At 37.8% G+C, this 22,639-nt stretch overlaps 1 protein-coding gene across 2 annotated transcripts in view; it reads right to left on the reverse strand.

Moving 5' to 3' along the window:
• LOC139123392 (RYamide receptor-like) overlaps nucleotides 1-22,639 on the reverse strand; it is a 180,702-nt gene that overhangs the window by 50,953 nt on the left and 107,110 nt on the right. Inside the window, exon 1 of one of the 2 annotated variants that reach the window (XM_070689541.1) lies at nucleotides 21,093-21,150. The exons of the other annotated variant lie outside the window; for it this stretch is intronic. The gene's annotated coding sequence lies outside the window, so the exon portion shown is untranslated. Of the gene's footprint in view, nucleotides 1-21,092; nucleotides 21,151-22,639 lie in introns of those variants that run through there. 2 annotated transcript variants of the gene reach the window in all.

Here is a 22,639-nt window from a genome sequence, read left to right on the forward strand (position 1 = left end):
GATGGAAAGAGGAAGGCTTGGAGATGACATTCAGAGCTCAGAATATGATAGAAGACAGCGACATCATCAACATTGACAGTGTTGTATACTACGACCTAATTTTATTATACGAATGATGTACATGCAACAAAACCAACCTTATCCAGAAATGGTTCCCTTGTGACATTTTGAGGGTTTCGGTCTAATTTTTAGGGCGTTGCTACATTATTTTTATTTTTTTTTAAAAAGAAAAACAATAAATATTGTTTTTGGTTACAATAAAATTGTGTATCTTATGTTTTTGCATGTATATTGGATGAAGTTTGCAAAACTCGAATAATCAAATTCTGAGTTTTGCAAAATGATTGTAATATTAGTGTACACAGTGATTTGAACGAAGCTTTTATTGGGTTCATAAAAATGGTGTTACAAACCACCGTCCCTCAACCCACCGGTCTGGAAACGAGACACGTGCGCTATTGTTTAAAGGTCTTAATTGCTCTACCGTTGGTACGAAGCGCGTTACGGATGTAAATGCTTGCTTGGGGACGCCATCAGTAGCGTTTAGCAACATCTTGCGGTGCGGAGTATTTTTATTTATTGTCATGTCTTTGCTCCTCAGGTAACTATGTTACCATAGCCAGGATTTCTGCTACAACTGAGAAACTGTGTTTATTGAGAGTAGTTTCTTTTTAGATTTTCGTCTATGATTTTCCGTGTTTTTCCGTCGAATTTTCGCCCACCAAATTTGACCTTGCTAGGTAGGAAGAGGCACCTTATAGTACGAATATTTTCCCCCCTTTCACTTGTAGAAATAAGAATAAATCGAAACGAATTTGGTCAATCAGCGATGGGGATTTTAAAATTGGTAGTGTGCGGTTTTTTGTCGTTTACTCTGTTCTGTTGCAGAAAACGCCCGAGTTTTCGACGATGCATTTGTTGTTAAAAATCAAAATGGCGGCCACCATACGTCGGCCACGCGTTTTTTGAACAACGAAAATTGCCAATCAACCCGTAAATTCCCCGTGAATTTTTGACTTGCGAGTTGTATACCTTCCTAAAAGTTTATTTTCTAGAATCGATTTTCATTCTAACATTACTCGAAATTTATGCTTTCGATGTTTCGGAATGCTGTTGAGTTTGTCGCGACGCCATTTTGAAACTTTGATCGCGCACGTTGGTTCTTCGGTCACGAAGCTTTTTCCTCCCTTCCATGTTTGAATCTAATCCAACTCAGCATATTTCAGTCTTTGAACATTAAACATACGATATTTTACGAATGGTGAGACACTTATTTTGATGTTTTTTCGTCCGAAACGATGACTTTTGGGATAGTGATTTTGTTTGTGTCTTTGTTTATCCATTTTAAGACTTAGAAGTACGGTCGCGTACAGTTGTCTAGCGGCGATTCCTTGCAAGCTCAATCTGTTTTGGAGGCCAAAAGAGTACGCAAAAGCTTTGAAAAGAAATGAATTCTTATGTATAAAAATGTGAAAGAACCTTTAGGCTCCCACCTCAATATCGAAACGTTTGTGTTACAATATCGACAAGTTTATTCAGCAAAATCGCTGTAGGGTGGAGGGACGGTGTACAAACATTTTCCTGGAACCATCAGTTGTAGACCACGGAATCTAATATACATTTAGACATAATTGAGAAATAGGAAGGGTAAATTCTTAAGAATGTCGTCAGAAAGAGAAGCAACATGTGAAAATCATTGTAAATTTAGAATACTGGGGGCTATTTTGAATATTTAATGAGGTCATGTGACCAGTATTTGCATATTTTTGAGGCAATTGTAATACTACAATTCCAAAAATATCTTGTAATTGTGGACAAAGTTTGATAAATTCAATAGTCAGATGTTATAAAATAGGATACCTTGACCTTTCTGACCCCTATTCAAGGGCGCAGTGTGTAATTCTTCACTTATGAGTGAAGACAAGAAAATTTGTGTAAGTTTTATCAAATCTGTGTAAAGTTTTTCATAATATATAAAGTTTACATCAAAGTCCATGGTCATGGCACTATAAATAGTGATTAAGCATTGGGATATGATACAATATCGATTATCTTTTACTGGAAAATTGGAAAACATGTAAAAATAATGATCAATTTATATTGTTGGCGGCCATTTTGAATACCTAATCAGGTCACATGACCATTATTAGCATATTTTGGGACAAGTGTGTCATTGTCATTCAAAATATACATACTTACTGTGGGAAATATTTCATAATATTAGTTGCTGGATGTTATGTTACGTTATGCTTTGACCGACCTAACACTTAATATACAGAGCCTTTGTTTTCATTACACTTAGCAGGTCAAAATGATACAAAATATCAGTGTTTTTTCAAAATTTTTGTCACAATTTCATTTCAGTCCATGCTGACGTGATAGAAAACAGGTTTCGTGATGAAAAATGATGAATAAATGAGGAATTCCTATGAAAATAAAGAAATATATTAAAAAAAACAATATTTTATATATTGGCGGCCATTTTGAATACTTAATGAGATCACGTGACCATAATTTGCATATTTTTGGGACAAGTATTTTATGGTGATTCAAAATTATAATGGTATGGTGGACAGTCTTTGTTAATTTAAGAAGTCAGACGTCATGGCAGATGGTAATTCCAAATGTCAACTCCACCACAGGGCCTTGGTGTGCAAAGGGTTAAAGTGGAAAATAACGTACGAAAGATTGCAGTATTCTAGGCCACTTCTATACGTATGATATGTGATTCTCTAAAGTTGATTGTCGATAATTTACGGTAATAAGATGGGAGGGGCACGTTAATATATCAATGCTGACAGCTGATATTTTTCAAAATATACTGAAATAAACACTGACGTGAAGCAGTCAATTAAAATACCGAATGATCATTTATTTTAATCATCCCATAAACAAGTACAAAATAAAGCTCTATCGACAGACAAGCCACTTTTCCTTGTATGTAAAAGGTGACAATTCATATCTAGCCATGGTTTTGTTTTCATAGATCTATTTCTTTCCCGTTGTCTCCCTCCTTTTAATCTACGCTATCGCCCTATGGTAAAATTTGTCTAGCCAACGAGCTAGGATAAGCTGCCCTGCGATACTAAGATTACGCTAAATTTGATTCGCTATCCTACTGGTTATACCTGCCATCTGCCATTATCATTAAATGATAACAGCCATAGAAAGATAGATAGACAGACAGACAGACAGACAGACAGACAGACAGACAGACAGACAGATATATAGATAGATAGATAGATACATAGATAGACAGACAGACATACTCAGGCACTCTTTCCTCTCTCCCTCCCTTCCTCCCTCCCTACCCACGTAGATGCATGCATACATACATACATACATACATACATACATACATACATACATACATAAATACATACATACATACATACATACATACATACATACACACATACACACATACACACATACACACATACACACATACATACATACATACATACATACATACATACTCAACAGATCAGATATACTTCCGCTTTAGTAGCTAAACAAGTCATCGTTGATGACACAGTCCCCGCTTGTCCATTTTGTTATAATCTTTGGGTCTAGGTAGCTGTGGTCTACGTAGCTGTCGAATGATATTGATGCGGGGTGCATCAGGCCTGTGACTTGCATAATAAAGTAATCTGAGGAACGTTCAATAAAATTGACCCCTCTCTGCCGGTAATGACCATTGAAGGAACTTTTGATTATATCACACATAACGATGCCCTCACTGCCTCTAGTGTCTTGATGGCACAAACTATACACATGTTTTTGTGGAATTTTAGAAATAGTATGGGATCGGGTATGCTGTTGTAATTAGCCATTTCGGATCATATAATGAAACAAATTAATGTGCACAAAATGCAGCCATATCACGTTTAAACAAAATCAGTCCATCGAAGGACAGTGACCTATGTTTATGTTTTAAAGACATAAAAATCACACCAAAATTGAAATTAAATGACTGTCTATTGACCATATGGATCATAGCAGAAAATTAGTAGACATGCAGATGTATTACTGTGTTCCCACTAGCCAAACCAACGCCGCCGGTAACTAACGGTTTTGATTGGTAACACCTGTGGATTAACCCTTAATCTCTACTTATGTCCATACACGGAATTTCTCCGGTGTTTTGAGGAAAACACCGGTGTTTTGCGCCCTCTACGTTCAATATATGTCTATAGTACAGGTTGGATATAAACAACAATGGCGGATGTCCAGGACGCAACTGTAGCGGCGTGTCTCCTGTATTTTCACCTTCATATGCGATCCAGACGGATTCAACAGCCTCGCTATTCGATGAGCAAGATCACTAAAACCCATTAAAATAATTTTTCACAAACCAAACAAAGGAAAGAATCTACACTGCGACTGATGAGAAACCACACTCGGGTTTCGAAACGCTAGCGTCAAAGGCCACTCTATCAACTTTGTAACACCATAGGTCCGGCTGCGTCTCGCTATAAGCTTTCTCCACACAAACAAAAGATTACCGTACACACTAATCCAAACTTCCCTACAAATATCCGAGGCGAAACAAACATTTTTTATTAACACAAACAATCGGATAAGAATGTAGGAACACATTTTTGAAACGAACCAAACACAAACTCGACACAAAAACATTTTGGATAGTTAGGTGGGCAGCCTCTTTCACACTTTATACATGGGAGCGAGAGATCTGTTGTCTTCAATGGTTCGTGTCGAGTCCAGCTATGCGTACTGTGCACTCGAGCTGATAGGTCAGAGGTAATGTTTTGGACAAAAGTCGTCGCGAGAGGGCGTTTACACCGTCGTTAACCGTTCTGACACACAATTTGCGTCGGCGCGCCGTTGCAGGTCTGACGAAATTCGACGCCGTAGATCGACGCCGTCGCAGCACCGTCGTTAACTGTTCTCACACGTGGTTTTCGTCGTTGTTTACCATAACAACGGCGTTCACAACGTTGTTAAATGCTGTGTCAGAACGGCCCTTATGACATAGTACTTTATCTTTATACCAAGTCTCAACAACATTGGATAAGGAATATTTGCATATGATTAAGCCTCAAAGACAAGAAGAAATTCAAAAATGACCATCTAGCAGCGATATTGGGGAAAAAGGACAATCTGGCAACAATATTGGAACATGTCACGAAGTACATTGACATGTACATGTATGCCATAGTGTATGATCTTTGTGCCAATTTGGACAAAATCGGTGTTATGACCTTTGAATTAAGCTTCAAAGACATGCAAAATTCCAACAAAATGGCAGTTCTGCAGCCATATTGGCTCCTATCGCAAGGTTAATTGATACATGGATATGTATGCCATAGTGCTTTGCCTTTGTGCAATGTGTGAACAAATTCGGTTCAAGAATGTTTGAGTTATGGTTCAAAGACATGAAAAAATCGCAACAAAATAGCCGCCTCACGCCCATATTGGATCGTATCGCAATATAATTCTACATGCATATGTAGGCTATAGTGTTATGCCTTTGTGCCAAGGTTGAATAGAATCGGTTCAAGGATGTTTGAGTTATGGCTCAAAGACATGAAAAATCGCAAAAATATGGCCACCTTGCGGCCCTATTGAATCGTATCGAAAATAAATCGATGTGCATCTGTAGGTCGAAGTGCTATGCCTTTGTGCCAAGTTTGAACAAATTGGTTCAGCAGTGTCTAAGGAATGGCTGCGGACGAACTGACGCACTGACGGACGGACGGACGGACGCACAGACGGACGGGACCCAATCTGTAAGTCCCCGCGGACGAACAAGTCAAATCACTAAAACATCAGATTATTCTGACTATTTAGTTTAGTTTAGTTTAGTTTAGTTTTAATTTTGTTTACTTTAGATACTTCAGTATAGTTAAGGTTATTATGAAAATGACGCAAAGAATGTATAACGACACATAGATTTAGTCATTAGCGCGTTTAGCGCGTCCGGCGATGCGTTGCACTAATGTCTGAATGCTTACTTTGCGGTATTTTCGTAATAGTTATTATATTACCATGCCCTGCCCGTCGCATTTTGATTGGTCGAGCTAAACCACGTGAGTAATGGTTTGATTACATGCCCGTGAATATGAATAATAAGATTAACGACTCAAAGTATCGTAATTTTACAGCTCAAACGTAATTCATAATCAATCACAAATAAAATGGTGCACTTGTAGGTCAAGTTAAGATACTTTTTTCTGAAAACATCTCCGGCTTTGCCGATTTTTGACAGCACGCGTGACAGTGCGTTGCGTATTGCTCACATGCCGGAAAATGCCGAGAGAGTTTGACCGGTTAAGAAGGGCTTGACTACGCAGTTTCTGCGTAGTGAAGCTTCATTACGTATTCATGGTGACCCCTGGCCAGCTGTCAATACCTTGGGGGCTTTTGTCTTTTGGCCTGCTTTGCATATGCGTCGTTGGACACGACCTGCCAATCACCCAGGTAGTCAATTAAACTATTAGTTGACTGTTTACCGACCCAATTAACACTATCCAGCAGTATCAGTCATATTTTAATCGCGTGGCCCGGGTGGGCACAACGTAGGAACGCGTGTATTTCTATGTGTACGTTTCACTTGTGGTGTTGTTTGTACCATGGAGGTAGGAATGTTTGTACCATCGTGCGTTTGAAGTAAGCTTACTTGTTTCACCTACAGCATTACCTTCAAGGTGACAGGCTAACTATTAATGTTCAGTATCATTGCACCGAGTTCTGCCCACGGTGAAAACCACCTGTTTTGCCACGGTCCCTCTGTGGAGGGACCGTGGTTTGCCTACTAATTACTGCCCGTCGCTGCCCGTCCTGAATGTAGCCTATCTATAGCTACAGTAATCAGTCAATATATAATACCCCGCGCCTTATAATTTTATATAAACCACAGTCTCTCTATCCACGAGGGACTGTGTATAAACTTTTAAAATCATAGTCCGTGCCGTAAAATTGTTGACTTTCGATGCGATATAGAGGTTGATCGTTGAATCGCACCGGCGCATCCATATTTACTTGCCCCATAAGCTTACTACTCTGTAAAGGGTGGGTAGATGGAATTCCTGGGCCGAAAATGAACACCGGGGCGAAACTTTTTGTGAACCCATGTGAAAACATAAATCATTTATCAGTTTTGATATATACTCCTAAATTGTAAGTTTGATCATGGAGGTACCTCCATGGTTTGATCAAAATCGAGACCACATTCAAGGGCTATGCAGACTGTCCATGTACGCACACACAGTGACAAGAAGGCGGCAAACACCTACTTACCAAGCACATCGAATCGGCGAAAAGAAGCATAAAAAAGCTATAGGCTCATCGCCAAAACAAACGCGCCAAGCGCTAACAAAAATCCATACCAAGCGGCCCTTTTCAGGGCCACCAAACACTCCAAAAAGAGAACTACCCAAAAAAACCATAAAATGACATAGAACACACAAACACTTAAAAGAAATAACAAAAATCGTACACATAAAAATAACGTGACAGAAAAAATGGCCGTGGAAATAAATCAGCTATTTCCAAAGAAAAGCCGACAACAACATGAAATTCAACAACAACCTATCATCGCTCAGACTATGAAACTCCGAAAAATAGTACTAGGCAAAGGCCTTAAAATTAATTCGGACGCCAACAAAACCAAACAGAATAAAACCACCTCAGGATTTCAACAAATAAAGTCGTAAAATGTGACTACGCTACATCGTGAGACACAAACAATCGCAACAACACAATTCAAAGAAAAGTCAAATTGGGCTCCACAAACAACAAACACCAAAAACTTGAAAGCTATCTGAAGCTGCTAAACTCGCACTTCTAGAGATACCCTTTCAAACAAGGAAACAAAACATGTCGCGTGCTAAAAGAATCGCGATAAACCAGCTTGCAAACAATAGACAAATTTTGGGGAAAAAAACCCTCGACAAGGGTCGGGTTTTCGTCATTGTCAACACAATCGATTACGTACTCGAATGCGAAAGGCAATTACGCAACACTCAGTATTATACACAAGCCAGAACAAACAGTAAACAAAGTAAACGAACTATAATCAAAATGTACTAGAACAAGCACATCAACCAGGATACTTGTGAGTATCTTGATCCAATAAACATAAAATCCGTACCCCCAGTGGTACTTATTGCCTAAAAATTCACAAACCTCCGCAAAATCTAAAGACACACAAGTCAAAACAAAATTTACCGAAGTAAAGAAACATAGAACAAACAAACCGAACCACCAAACGGACTCACAACGTGACCAAAAATTAATATACTTGCCTCGCTAATCGAAAAGCAAGACCACTAAAATGCATTAAAATAATTTTCACAAACACAAACTAAGGAAAGAATCTACACCGCGACTGATGAGAACCACAACCGGGTTTCGAAACGCAAGCGTCAAAGGGCGACTCTATCAACTTTTGTAACAACATAGGTCCGGCTGCGTCTCGCCATAAGCTTTCCCCACACAAACAAAACATTACCGTACACACTAATCCAAACTTCTCTACAAATATCCAAAGCGAAACAAACATTTTTATTAACACACACAATCGGATAAGAATGTAGGAACACATTTTCGAAACGAATCAAACACAAACTCGACACAAAAACATTTAGGATAGTTAGATGGGGAGCCTCTTTCACATTTTTTACATCTCGCTATACTGTCTATGATTCTAAAAATAAAGTCATCTGCCACTTTTTCTGTATACGCGGTTTGGCAAAACTCATCTCTTCAATCGAAAGTCGGGCGATTTCATGGTTCTTTGGGGTACGTCGAGCTTAAGGAATGTGGTTATATTCGCGATGTTTTATTCGAAATTATTTATTTCTTCTAGGGCAAATGCACGTAATTCATGCTGTTGGAAATACTGGCCGCTCATAAACAAGACAATAAACTCGATATCTGTGCATCTTTACTTTTATTGTCAAAGTACCATCGACACCCAAAAAAACCAAATGGTTCAGTCCACGCGTGGGTTCAGTCCAGGTATTTGCAACGCCAGTCACCTAGGCGACGGTAATCCGCACCACTTATCACCATCGGGAAGGTACTCCTCCCCCTATACCGCTGGCGATCCCACCCTCAAGGCACTGCGTCATTCGACCAAACATTGTTATTGTAATTTCCTGCATAAAATTAACAGCGAGGTCAACCGGTCAAACTCTCTCGGCATTTTCTCTCATGCAGTTTCTGGGGCCCAGTTGTCGTTCGCTCCTGAAATTTTCGGAAATTTTGACGGTTTCCTTGCGTTCGATGATAATATAATGGAAATAACAGACTCCGATCTGAGCATTAACGTTTATTTGTGGGCGTGGACTCGAGGAAAGCCAAATTAACGGGCTCGGCAAGCCTCGCCCGTTAATTTTTGGCTTTCCTCTCGCCCTTGCCCACAAACAAACGTTAATGGTCAGCGCGTCGCCCGGTATTTCTATATCATACATCTCCTTTTTATCAAGAATATATGCACCCGTCGTTTCCGATGCATTATTCCATACACTTTAAAGGCATATTCTGCGAGCGGGTTAAGGGTAAGCGCCATCTTTGTTTACATCGCGCGCTCATCCAACATCGGATGTACGAGCCGAGCAGCGATGTCGTGCCAGATTTGTACAGTGCCGTCTTGGTGAACTGTCGTTATTACCTCATAATATTTTTCACCTTCAAACATCAGTAACACATTTACTTCTGTTTCTTTTATCAGAAGTTATTTTCAAAGTACAGAATGGAGTTTCAGTATGGAGCCATTCAATGATGCAATGTTTATCATCAAATATGAAAGTAAAGGGGTTACTGCATGCCCGTTACGTGGCCGTTTTTACGGAAGCTCGATTCTATTGTTTGCGAAGGCAGATGTATAGTAATTTATTTTATGTTATTGTATATTATTTTATCTGAGTATCTACCTGTTGACTGCTGGTTGTCTGCAATACATGTACATCAGAAAGAATGTTGTTATCCTCTATTTAATAAATCAACTGACTGTGTATACCAATTATTCTCTCAAATATATGATAATAAACTAGTCAAAATCTAGTAGTTACCTGCCTCAGATGATCAGTTGGTAAAAATACTGATGACAGCTATCTAAAATTAAGTCATTCTAATTTGAAATGGAAGTCAGGGAGCGATCAATTTTTGTACTTACTTAACGAGTAAACACACACTTTGTAATACCATTCCAAAGTCAAAAAATATCTGTTAATGCTTTAAGACTGGGAAAAGTTTTTAAAATTATTACAAAATGCATTAACTGTTATTACAAAGTGCGAATTATTACAAAATGCTGATACCCTTGTTACATTTTGCGTAGACAATTTTTTATTACAAAATGCTGATACCCTTGTTACAAAACGCGTAGACTGGTTTATTACAAAATACTGCAGACGTTATTACAAAATGCGTCAGTTATTACAAAATGCTGATACCCCTTATTACATTTTGCGTAAGTTATTACAAAATGCGTCAGTATTACAAAATGCCGCAGTACAGGGTGTTTAAAATTATTACAAAATGCGTTAACTAATGTTACAAAACGCGTTTTATTACAAAACGCTGATACCCTTATTACAAATCGCGTAAACAATAATTTATTACAAAATGCTGATACCCTTATTACAAAATACGTAGACCATTTTATTACAAAATGCTGATACCCTTATTACATTTTGCGTAAGTTGTTACAAAATGCGTCGTATTACAAAATGCCGCAGTACAGGGTCACTATGTTTTTGAAATGCCCAATAGGGGTGGTCAGTGTGTTTTTGAATTTCGACACGGGCTCATACCTGCCTAAAAAGCATCGTGCCAGCCAAAAATTTCATCATTCAGTTCCTTTTTTTCGGCGCGCCCTTCGGGCTAGTAACTGTAATTATAATAAGACATATTTTGTAGTGTGGAAAATGAGGCCGTATAACACCTGTTTTGTAATTGTGTAAAAACCATCCAGTTTTGACAAGTCATTTACCGTATCGAAAACGATAGCTTTGAACATATTTTAAAAAAAAGATGGCTGACAGTAAAAGCGGTGGAAGCGGCGGTAAGTATTTTACCCGTTTTCTCAACAAAATAACCAAAGTCTGTTGTGTAAGATGCCGTGTTCAGTGAGGTTCAGGTTCGGTTACATTTCTGTAAAGTTCCTACGCCCATTTTACAAAACTTGCAGAGAATCACCGTTCCCGTTTTCGGTCGGACCTGAACAGGCTATCAGGACGTCCTATTTTAATACGTGTACAGGGATTGGAATGTACATGATAGTGTAAAGACGTAGTCGTTAGTGTTGGCAATGTCTGTTTTCCAGAGTTAAGACTTACCAAGATTTCAAAGTTAGCTTCAGATAAGATGAATAGTTATCTCCTCTACCTTCCATGTATGCACGAGCACTTTTTTATACACTATCACATACACAATCCATGTACATGTATTAGAATAGGACGTCCAAATAGCCTGTTCAGTTTGAAAATGGGAACGGAGATTTCTCTGCAAGTTTTGTAAAATGGGGGCAAAAACTTTACAGAAGTGTAGTCAAACCTGCACCTCACTTAACGCAGCATCTTACACAACACGACTTGGTGATTTTTTGTCGAAAACGGGTAAATATTTACCGCCGCTACCACTGCTTTTGCTGTCAGCCATCTTGTTTTACGCCATTAACTTAAAAATATGTTCAAAGCTATCGTTTTAGATGACCAAACTCACGGATTCCATTCCAGCAACTATCGTTTCCCTATCCAAGCTATGCTGCACGGTGTCGAAGCTATCGTTTTCATTCAAAAGCTACACTTTCTTAGATACCCCTGCTTTTGGGAAACCCCATGTTGAATGTACAAACTTTCTACTTCTAGCTGCAAAGCGATACAGATATTTATGTAGATGTGACAAAAAGACCTTCCATTTGAAGTTTTCAGAGCATTTGTAAGCAACATACAAAGAATTAAATTGTACATTGCTAAACGAAAGGGTATTGTCAGAAAATATGAAAAAATGGGGTGAAATTCTCCAACTTCTTGAACCCTAAACAGATGGAAATTCATACCTAGAATATTTTACTAGATAGGTACTTTTACTTTTCTAGAGATGTTAAAACCACATTGTTTAAAATGACTGCATAAAAGAACATTAAATACAAAAAGAATCCAAGTTTATGCATAATGTCACATTTGCAAATTTTCGTGAATATCTATTTTATTATTGAACACGCTGACTGCCTTGAAGAAATAATATATCGAGAATGACTGTCAGTCACGTTGCTCTAATTGATAAATGAAGTGTCTTAAATTGTTGACATCCATGGCTTGGTATTTATATAATACTCACTATTCTTTGCTTAGTTTGAACAAATCTGAGACATGTCTGAGAAATTGCTAGGTGGCAATATTGAATTGTATATGAAACGTGACGTAACCACATGTGCGGACGTGTTTTCTCACAGTTTATAAAAAAAACTGAAACTTTTAACAATTACACCTGCCAATATTTCTGTGAACTGTGAACACTGAATTTGTAGTCTCTTACGAAGTCCATACCTAACGGCTGCTGAAGTATTCCTGGCAAAAATAAGGAGAAAAGGGCGACCCGAGCAAATTCAAGAACTCATGATGCTACCAGCGTTAGTGCAGACGGAAGCCATGGCCGAGAAATCACCCTTGCTTGAGTATGCAGAGTCAGCGTGAAACAAACCTCAGGCAGAAGTTAGCTGGTTCAGAGACAAAGGTAATGCAGTCAATTGATATTGCTGTTAAGGAGGTTCGAGGCCAAATTTCAATGGAAATGTCAAAGCTAACAGGTGATTTCGAACGTCTGCCAAAAGAGTTGAAAACCTAAAGACCAACGCAAGCGACAATAGCAACAGGGGTATGATTGTAATCCGTGGTTTGAAACAGAATGGTGATGAGAATCTCTCTGACGTGGTGAATACATTGTTTAAACCTTGGTTGAAACTTGACGAACTCGAGGCTAAATGATCTAATGCCACTCGGAAAAAAATTATACACCAGCAAACCTGGCGAGATACTTGCTCTAGAAACTTTAGAAGGGATAAAGGCTGTAATGAAGGCCAAGTGCTCTCTACAAAAGTCAGTCTCTATTTAAAATTATGTATATTGAGTCGCGAAAGACATGCGACAAACGCATGCTAATTTTCATAGTATACTACGTGCCATAGGAGATGACCATAAATTGAAATGGAAAAACGGCAGAGTGATATATGTGACAAAGAAAAAACTCCGATCAGGAGACAACTCATCCAAGTATTTCTATCAATAGTTACAATGTGAAAGGATGGACAAAAAATGACCCCTCCAAAGAACTCGATGTAAAGAAACTAAAGTTAACACGATTGGAAATATTTTGGATTTATAGGATTTTGAAAAGTTTGTCAAAAATTATTGAAAAATAAGGCACCAGACCATAATTTGTTGCTACAGACTAAGGTAAATTTCTTAATTTTGTTCAATCTACTTGGCAACAAAGTTAAGTTAACTGCGTTTTACTAAATCTAGTCAAATTTGCTTTTTTTGCAAATGTAAATACAGTGAAATAAACAAAAATTTTGCTAACTGTACTTATCATATAATTCTGCAGAATGTTTTGAATCTTACAAATTTGATCCTTTACCTGTTTTTGATATATCACGGTTGTCAAATTGCGATTTTTCGAACAGTTATAACCACTACTTTGTTTGACTGCTGATAGTACATTGTAAACTCTCCTATTTTGCTAAACTGTCATTTCATTGTGTGGTAGATGTTCAGGAAACTAAGGTATTTCATACTTTTGAAGTTAGTACCTCAATAAGGCAAAGTAAAACAGTTAAAATTGTATTTTTTATTCTATCTACTTAAAAAATACAAGGAGTTCAAGTAGCTGGTGAAATATTTGTATTAAAAAGATATTTTGAGATTGAAAAGTTGAAAATGTCTAAAAATTGTTCATGACAACACTACCTTATATTTTCAAGGCCACCTTGAACATGACCCTCTATTTTTCAGGGCCACCTTTGACATGACCCTCTATCTTTCAAGGCCACCTTGGACATGACCCTGTATTTTTCAACGCCATCTTGGACATGACCCTCTATTTTTCAGGGCCACCTAGGACATGACCCTCTATTTTTCAGGCCACCTTGGACATGACTCTCTATTGTTCAAGGCCACCTTGGACATGACCCTCTATTTTCTCAAATTACCAAAACTTGGGGAATGGACAAAACAATAATGACAATTTCAAAGAAAACAATAGGATCTGTCATTTTGAAATGGTAGAAATCTATTTATTGTGCAAATTTATCAAAAGTGTCGGGTACCCTATAGCTGAAAGTTACAATATTACAGATTACCCTTAAAAACATGTGAATTGCAAAAACAGAAGAGTAGATGAGCTTAAATTTACTGAATAAACAAATATTACCACAATATTATCCCGAAATATTTCCAATCGTGTTAGTTGGATATTGTGTGTATGCGTGCGAAACATTTGTGAAAGAAAGTGATGCCAGCACCATTTTACAAGTTGTATTGCCACAAACTGATAACAGCAATTAATTTCAAGAAGAGCCGTTCGTGACTTGGGAGGTTTTGCATATTTGTGTATGTACGTTTAACGAACCTGTATGATGTAACCATAACAGATAAAAAATATTGAAGGTATCCTATAGCTTAAACACATCATTTACCGTATGACGCCAGATATGGTCTGTTTCGGGACTACATGACAGATTTACATGATGTACCACCGAGATCTGTTCTGGATAAGTGAAAATTTCCTACGGTGATTTGCTGATTGACATTTGTAAAGATGTGCTGTAAATGGGCGTTGTAATGACCAATATAACGGTTTTACATCAGTATCAATTACTGTACACGCCCTGCAGCAGTTGACTACTGTTTAGTACCAGCCGTTGAACTCAATACATTCAACAACTTCCAGGTGTGGTCTAATGCACGAAACTGTGCATGGTGAGCTCGGTATTTTTCATACCGACATTTTACCCGACCATTGTGTACTCACTTGGAAATTTGCATACAATTTAATGACGATAACGAGGTTTCTGTATCGCGCTCCAGTGACTGTAGAAACGTTTCACCAAAACCCAAACGGGCTTCTTGTTCGGCCATATTTCAAATGAATTCATGTGCAAACAGAACACTCTTGTTCATGTCACTAAACTGATCGAAAATCCTTGAACGAGCTCATTTGCAACAATCGGACGTCGATTCTATACACATTGATATCTGTGAACTGTTCAAAAGTGAGATGGATACGCATCTAGAGTTCAAAGATGTATCGTTGAGAACCACGAAACGTCGCAGGAAAAATATACCATGGTGGTCAACACTACTCTCCGCTAGACTTGTGGAAATCGGCATGTCAAAATGAGAAACTGTGGCTCAGGTGCAGAGGCCCAACTAGGCTTAAATCAAGACTGAGACAATCATTTGTGAATACTAGACGGTTGTTTGATTCTGAATTAAGGAAAGTAAAAGGATGGTACAATAAATCACAACAACAGAAATTGCTAGATGTGCACACCGAGGGGACAAATTTCTTGAAAGACTTTAACAAGATATTTTCATAAATCAAACAAAGAACCAATGCCGATAGAAATTGTACATGACTGTGTATCATTTACTGATCCTGAGGCGGTGTTTCAACCATAGACAGAGCTCTATTGTCTATGGTTTAACAGGACGAGAAACGATTATGCAAATTTATTCAGCACGAATAAACCAATAAAAAAGATGACCCCGGAGAGATTTGCTTTGGAGATGAACACCTGTGTGCAATAATGAATAAATTAAAGCAATTTGAAAGTGAATATGATGACTCAAGTCCACCACACAGTACTGTAAATTTCCCATAATTCATTGCGATTTGTTTCCTCAGAGATTCCCCAGAGAAGTCTACCAGGTCTCCCATGTGTAGACAAATTCATAGACTAGTTGTAAAAATTCTGAAAAAAATACTTTTAAGGACACCATTCTTCTCAATTCTCATTTTAAATGATTTGAAAAATTATGCAAGATTGAGAGAGGAGATAGCATTTTTGTAAAATTTTCCACTGATTTTGTCTTCAGCCATACAGAATAATGTGATGGAAAGTAGGGAGACCAGTTGCACCTGTTTTTCGAAACAAAAGGATATTGATTTTTTCCAATGGAAATGACAAAAGAAATTTGCATTCTAAGTGTTCTCAGAGAATGACCCCTTCAGTTCGTCATAACTTGCTGCCTAAAAAGTATGACATTTGTAGTACCTACAGAACATGACTTCCATGGTTGTTTAATGGTTATTTTGAAACTTTTGCTGAAATTTCTAAACGTACTTTTACTGGATATTATTTATCAATTATTCTGATGCTGCACACTAGTGCTTACATGCAGCACTGAAAAAGTTTTTAGAAAAGTAACCTTCATGGATACAAATCAAAGAGAATTGTGGGTTATTTATTGTACTGTGCACCAGACATATGCCCTCCAGACACTTCAGAATTAAATCAACCAATCACGATTGCAGAAAATGAAAGGGTCGTTCCAAAAGCAAAATGTGGTAAAGCGACAGGTTTATAAAATATGTAACGAAATTCTCAAGAACAAAGCCTCCACAAAATTACTGCATCGACTTCATGCTTCGCGTTTTGATTCGGGAATCGTGCCAAGTATATGGCGTCAAGGACTTATCCATCCCATACCAAAAGGTGGAAACAAAGATAGGCGTGTCCTACTCAACTACTAACAGAGGAATTACGCTGATATCCTGAGTATGTAAAGTATTTACTTCGGTACTTCATAATCGTCTGTTGAACTGGTCAGAGAAACACAGCAAATTCGCGGATGAAAAAAATGGTTTCCGTAAACTGAGATAGTGTCTGGATCATATATTTGTATTATATTCCATGATCGCAAACCGACTTGGCAAAGGAAAATCTACGTCCGCATGTTTTGTTGATAAGAGGAGGCGTTTGACCGCGTGGAAAGGAACTATTTATTGGTATAAATCAAGTGACTATGGATATATTTTCTGACTATTTTGGAATCTCTTTACATCGATGTACCATTTATGGTCCTGGTTAAAAACAATCTCAAATACAACTTTTCTGTTGAAGATATTAGAGTCAAACAGGGTGACAGTCTATTTCTTGGAGGTGGGGTATCTAGCCCTATTGCATCACTGTATGGTCATATGGGTTGCATGCCAAGCACGGGTGCAAAGTAGAGGTTGAAGGTTGTGGGTCAGATTGTAAGGACGATCAGGAGATTAACCAAACGTTTTACATAACGACAAATGGAACCTACGGGCAAAGCTAATATTTAAAGAATCAGGACTCTTAGATATATTTGAATCACAAAATTCACCGAACGTCAGTGCTGATGTTATAATGGATTTGACCAAAGAGAAACTGTAAGCGAGTTCATCAGTGAATTGGAGATGTCAGTGTTGAAATAAACAAAAACTTATACTTTAAAATATGTCTATGATACCGAACCTTGCGTGTTACTTAATTGTCAACACAAATACCGCTCATTTGTCGCCAGATGAGGTAACGGAACATTGCCATTGAGAATCGAATCTGGGCCCTAATCTAACTTGGAGATTGACAGAAATGTATTTTTGTACTGATAATACCGTAGAAGACGAGTTTCATATGTTTTAACTGCGGTCTTTATGAAGACATTCAAACATAATTTCCTTACACATCTACACATTTTCGTCAAAGAGAAATTGAGCTTTTATTCAAAATTACTGTATGAAATGCTATAGGAGTTAGAATACTATCTAATTTAAGTTTAGCACATCCTAAATCGGATACTATGTTGATGTTCACACGGTGAAGGGTATCAAATACGTAAAAGTGACTCTTAAGATGAACACTCGGTTAAGGTTTCATATTTTATATATTTAAGCTTAATAGACTTGTAATTGTATGGAAACGTGTCACTATAATAAACATTATCTATTTATCTATCTGTATAGCGAAGCAAATTAATATGTACATTTTCGCAGCAGTACATTGTCCTGTGTCAAGTTTGCATGGAATCCGTCAAGTCATATCTGTATCGTGGCTCTTGAATAAACAATATATCATGAAAATGCAGCAGAATAGCCATACTTAATATGCATATGTTACATATATGCATTGCTCTTGTGCAAATTTGAAAAAAAAATCACGCAGGGAGCCGACCTGTAAACCTGGGGTAAACACCGAATAAACACCGAATCTGAAGCCGGCATTGGCTTTTGAGGACCCCCACACATCCCAAAATGCTAAACTTACGTCGGGCGAAACGGAGGTTATGAGTTTGTGAAAGAGGAATAATGTAATAATACAATTAGGTGTCATGATTGTCGTGTTTCGACCCTTTTACAGAAATATGAAAACTAAGATGATAATAGTCTATATTAGAAAGAATATACTTTTATGTTAAGCCAATGTTTTCCGATTTGCAGAATAAGGAATCTACAATGCCTACGAGCTGAATAACGGTTTGGAGGAATTCTGAAATATAAAAGTAATCGTGGATTGTCTATGAGGCCTATATGATTGCACAGTTGTTTTAGTTCAAGGTATGCCCTACACTTACTATTTCTTTATGTCTTGTATGCAATCGTTACATTTAATCAGACTACCGTCACGTGGTTAATATTCTATCAATATAGCTCTATAGGTCCTTTTTTACAGAAATTATATGCTTTTGTCAACCTCGTTAATCCACAATAGTTCCTCGTTTTACTGACAAACGACTGAATTCCCGGCCCGTTGTTCGACCACAGACCGCAGAATGGTCTATGATTCAATTTAGATACAGCCTGTATCTACGTGATGTCCAATGGTGTTGTTGACATCTGATGATATTTAATCTTGACAAGAATTCACTCGTGAGAATTATCACTACAGATACCCGATACCGTATGTCTGCAAAAGAACTTTTTAGTTCGGCTTTAGGAAAAAGAAAATGGACTCGTCTATCAGAACAAATACGATAAAAATATATCAAAAACAAATGTCCCTTTAAGCAGTTTGAGTATTTATACACATAGTATGCAGACACTAACATGATCAACTTATACATCGATTTACATACGATTGCACATAGACTATGTTACTAACGGCTCAATCAATTGTTTTTTGTATCGTGAGTCCTAGATAAAGCATGTATGTTCCGTGATCATGCTAATCACTAAACCTAATCTAAGCTGGTTAAACCAAAAGTTGTCCTCAGTTCAGGACCTCCGGTGCGCATGAACAATGATACACGTAGCTGCTTGCTAACGATGTTAAATCCAGGCTAACTTGTTTCTCATCACGACACAAATCCTTATACAATCTCACAGGAAGGCTTATATGGCCAGTCATATAACAGTCACTGTGCATAAAATCAGTTATTTTAACGATAAAACTCAACATTTAAAACCAATAAACTATTATAGTAAACAGTTCAAACATTGTGATCCTATTTATGTCTCCTTATAATTTATCACTGTGACCTTTTATTAAGTGATGTGATGTCACATTCTAAATGCCCGCATTCCAATTCAGCGATACCATCCCTTCCTTCAGCTCAGAACGAGAGAGTGCTTGTTGAAGCGATGCTATACAATTCCAATATCCGACTGCAAATCTAGACAATCTGCATTCATTTTGATTTAAAAAGGGGCGATATAGCAAGTTTTATTACAATGGAATAAAATTTCGGGTAAACATGACGAGCATAATTTGTAATGATTATAAAAACTTTCCATTCATTTTAAAAATCAAGACAAAAACAATTTTGACGCATAACCAGGATGTGTAACGGTAATATTTAACGAATAACCGCGTCGATCTGACAAGGCAGTTTTAGATCAAGTTACTTTCGATTGAACCATATACAGTGTAAATACTCAGAACCATGATAGTGTCAATCCTTAGGACTTCAAGGAAATCAACAGCTTGCAAACAAGTTTGAATTAATAAAGAAATAATCTGAGATACCGCAATGCGTATGACCGAGAAGCTACGTCACAGAAGTTGTGTCAATTGTAAGTGTCTTACAACTGACATACAGTTTATTTTAGTCAACTTTCACCGATCCCTGTAGTCTAAGAAACCGAGAGCAATTTTTTCGAAAAGAGGACCTATGACTTTTATCTAAGTACACTGGCACTTTACGAAAAACCGAAAAAATCCTGTATGTCAAAGTAAATGTGCCCAATAAATTTAAAATGCATATGACAACTGTACACGTTTAAAGTGTACACTGCTACCATTTCGTCTCTCAGCCATAGTTACAGTGTTGGTATGACAGCAAGGGTCAACTTAGACAGCTGAAGAGAATCGCTAAAGTTGAGTTCAGTGAGTTCAATACTTTAGAAAAAAGCTTGAAAGTAAATTGTCTGAACTTCAGGAAAATCCATTCTTCAAGCTGATCCAAACCAATCATGACATTGCCAAAAAGACAAGGTTGTAACGAAATTAGAAGTACATTGAAGAAACTAAAATAATTCCTTGGAGTACATAAGTTTAAGAATACATTTGTTTAGGTTAGTAACTCATTTTGACGCACAGACATAGTATAATCAGGGAAAGCGTCATGGGTTGATGTGTTGGCTTCTTCTCAGATTGCTAATTTGTGCCAACTGTTGATACGCGATGTAAGAAACGTACATATAAAAGGCATGAAAGAACAGGCTTGTCTTTACTAAATAGACAATTTTTTAATGAAGAATGAAGTGTACTTTTAACAATTTGTTTTTTATCAATTATCTCCAGTAATATATCAAATGCATATCAGTGCGGTCGTCATGGTAGCGATGTGCGCCCAAAGCATTAAATCGTGACAATGCATCACTGTTTGCCGTAAAAATATAAAATAGTTGTCCCATAGCAACACACTTACTGAGGGGAGTTTGTCACTCACTACTAACTCTTCCATAGAGCCGGGTGACACCGGATATGACTTTCTGCAGAAGGTGTCCCATTTACGTATAAACACGTACTGACAATGAACGCCCCAGGCATATGACGCATGTTTTCTTCCTTGCCATGGCTTTATCATTATTTAGAGCTTATAAACGTAAAACGTTCTGTAGAAGGAATGATTAAATGGTCAAACACCTACCTGAAGGAGTAGTGTTTTGCAAGACCAGCATGATCTGTTCCACAGTGATCAATCGCCACTTTCAGACTGAGACCTCACTCAGCTCATTTGCTTACTTATGTTAAACGTATGGTGGCGCTTATTCCCAGCATACAATCACATTCAAGGGGAAACACTCCTAGTTTTGTCGTCACTCTGAATCTGTTACAAACCCTTTTATCGCAATTCCTTTACAGAAAACAGAAACCATGGCTACGCTTTCTATGATTACTAGCTATTTTATATGAATCAAAGGCCATTCATTTGAATGTTTTCCCATGACGATTATTTCTTAAATAATTGAAAGAGAGGAATCTGAATATGATCGTGAAAATAAATCGTAATTTATTCATGAAGTATTTAATAGTTTCATTAATAAGTTTTGACTCTCAATATCAGTCGCATTTCTCAGAACAACAAAATCAGTCAATACCAATAGATACGGCGTCTTGGAGTTCACGGTGTTGTAGTGTGGCGCGCCATTTATTTCAAAATATTTAATGTATTGGATGGGGTCAAAGAAAATTATTCCTGTATATCGGACGGTAAAATGATGTCACATATCGATGCAACGGCCACATGTACGGGGAGGCTATTACAAATGCTACAATCCTCATGCTTACAAGCCTCTTCCTAATTCCTTTGGCACAAGCCCTCGAAGCGTTGCTGGGATATTAGCGGCCCGAGTAGAAGGCCGCCAAGCGAGGCCACAGTTATATGGCGAGGCCGAACACCGAATCTGGCAGTGGTATCCCACCACTGAGGCTCGGCTTTCGACAACGCTTATCACCTTTCAGTCCCCGACTGCTTATCCGAGCCACTCCACACGATTGTACTTGGCAAGACGCTCGAACAGCACGGCTCCTCACTATTACAGCGAGGCAATTGGCCATTGGCACAAGCGCGGGTGTCGACAGTTTGTGTAGAGACTGTATAAAGCATGAATTCTGTCCATGTTCGGGGCTTACAGGCTACCTCCATGTTCAGTGTGCCATATAATTATTGATGTCGGCTTTAATCATCACTTTTAGTCCAAATGTCTAGCCCATCGGCGGCGATAGTCTTTCAACTAAATCTACGCGTTCGCAACTTAAAAGAGTGGTTAGGCATTATCATTTTTTAGCACTGAAAAATAATGTATGCTGACCACCTATCACTGCCTATTTTGCGTACATGAACATTTTGACGAACCCTGACGACCGTACTTGACGTATTTACCAGAATCGGAAAAAACTAACGAGACACCCTAAAGACGTACCTCGGTATTGTTGATAGATACACTTTTGACTGCGTTAAGTTAGCAATTTTCTTCAGCTTAATAAAATTATATTATAGCTCTTCAGTTCCCTCCCTCAATGCTCATTATATTTTCATGTAACCTAGAACACATTTCTAAAATATAGATATTGGTTTCATTTTCTGGTTCTTTCTTTATTTGCGCGCAACATAAACACTTTCTACAGTCTTTTTTTTTGATACACTTTTCTATGGTGGGTGTTGGTTGCGTGGCTATATATTTTTGAGGGGCA

The sequence above is a fragment of the Ptychodera flava genome, chromosome 22 (assembly GCF_041260155.1).
Source record: "Ptychodera flava strain L36383 chromosome 22, AS_Pfla_20210202, whole genome shotgun sequence".
Taxonomy (NCBI): domain Eukaryota; kingdom Metazoa; phylum Hemichordata; class Enteropneusta; family Ptychoderidae; genus Ptychodera; species Ptychodera flava.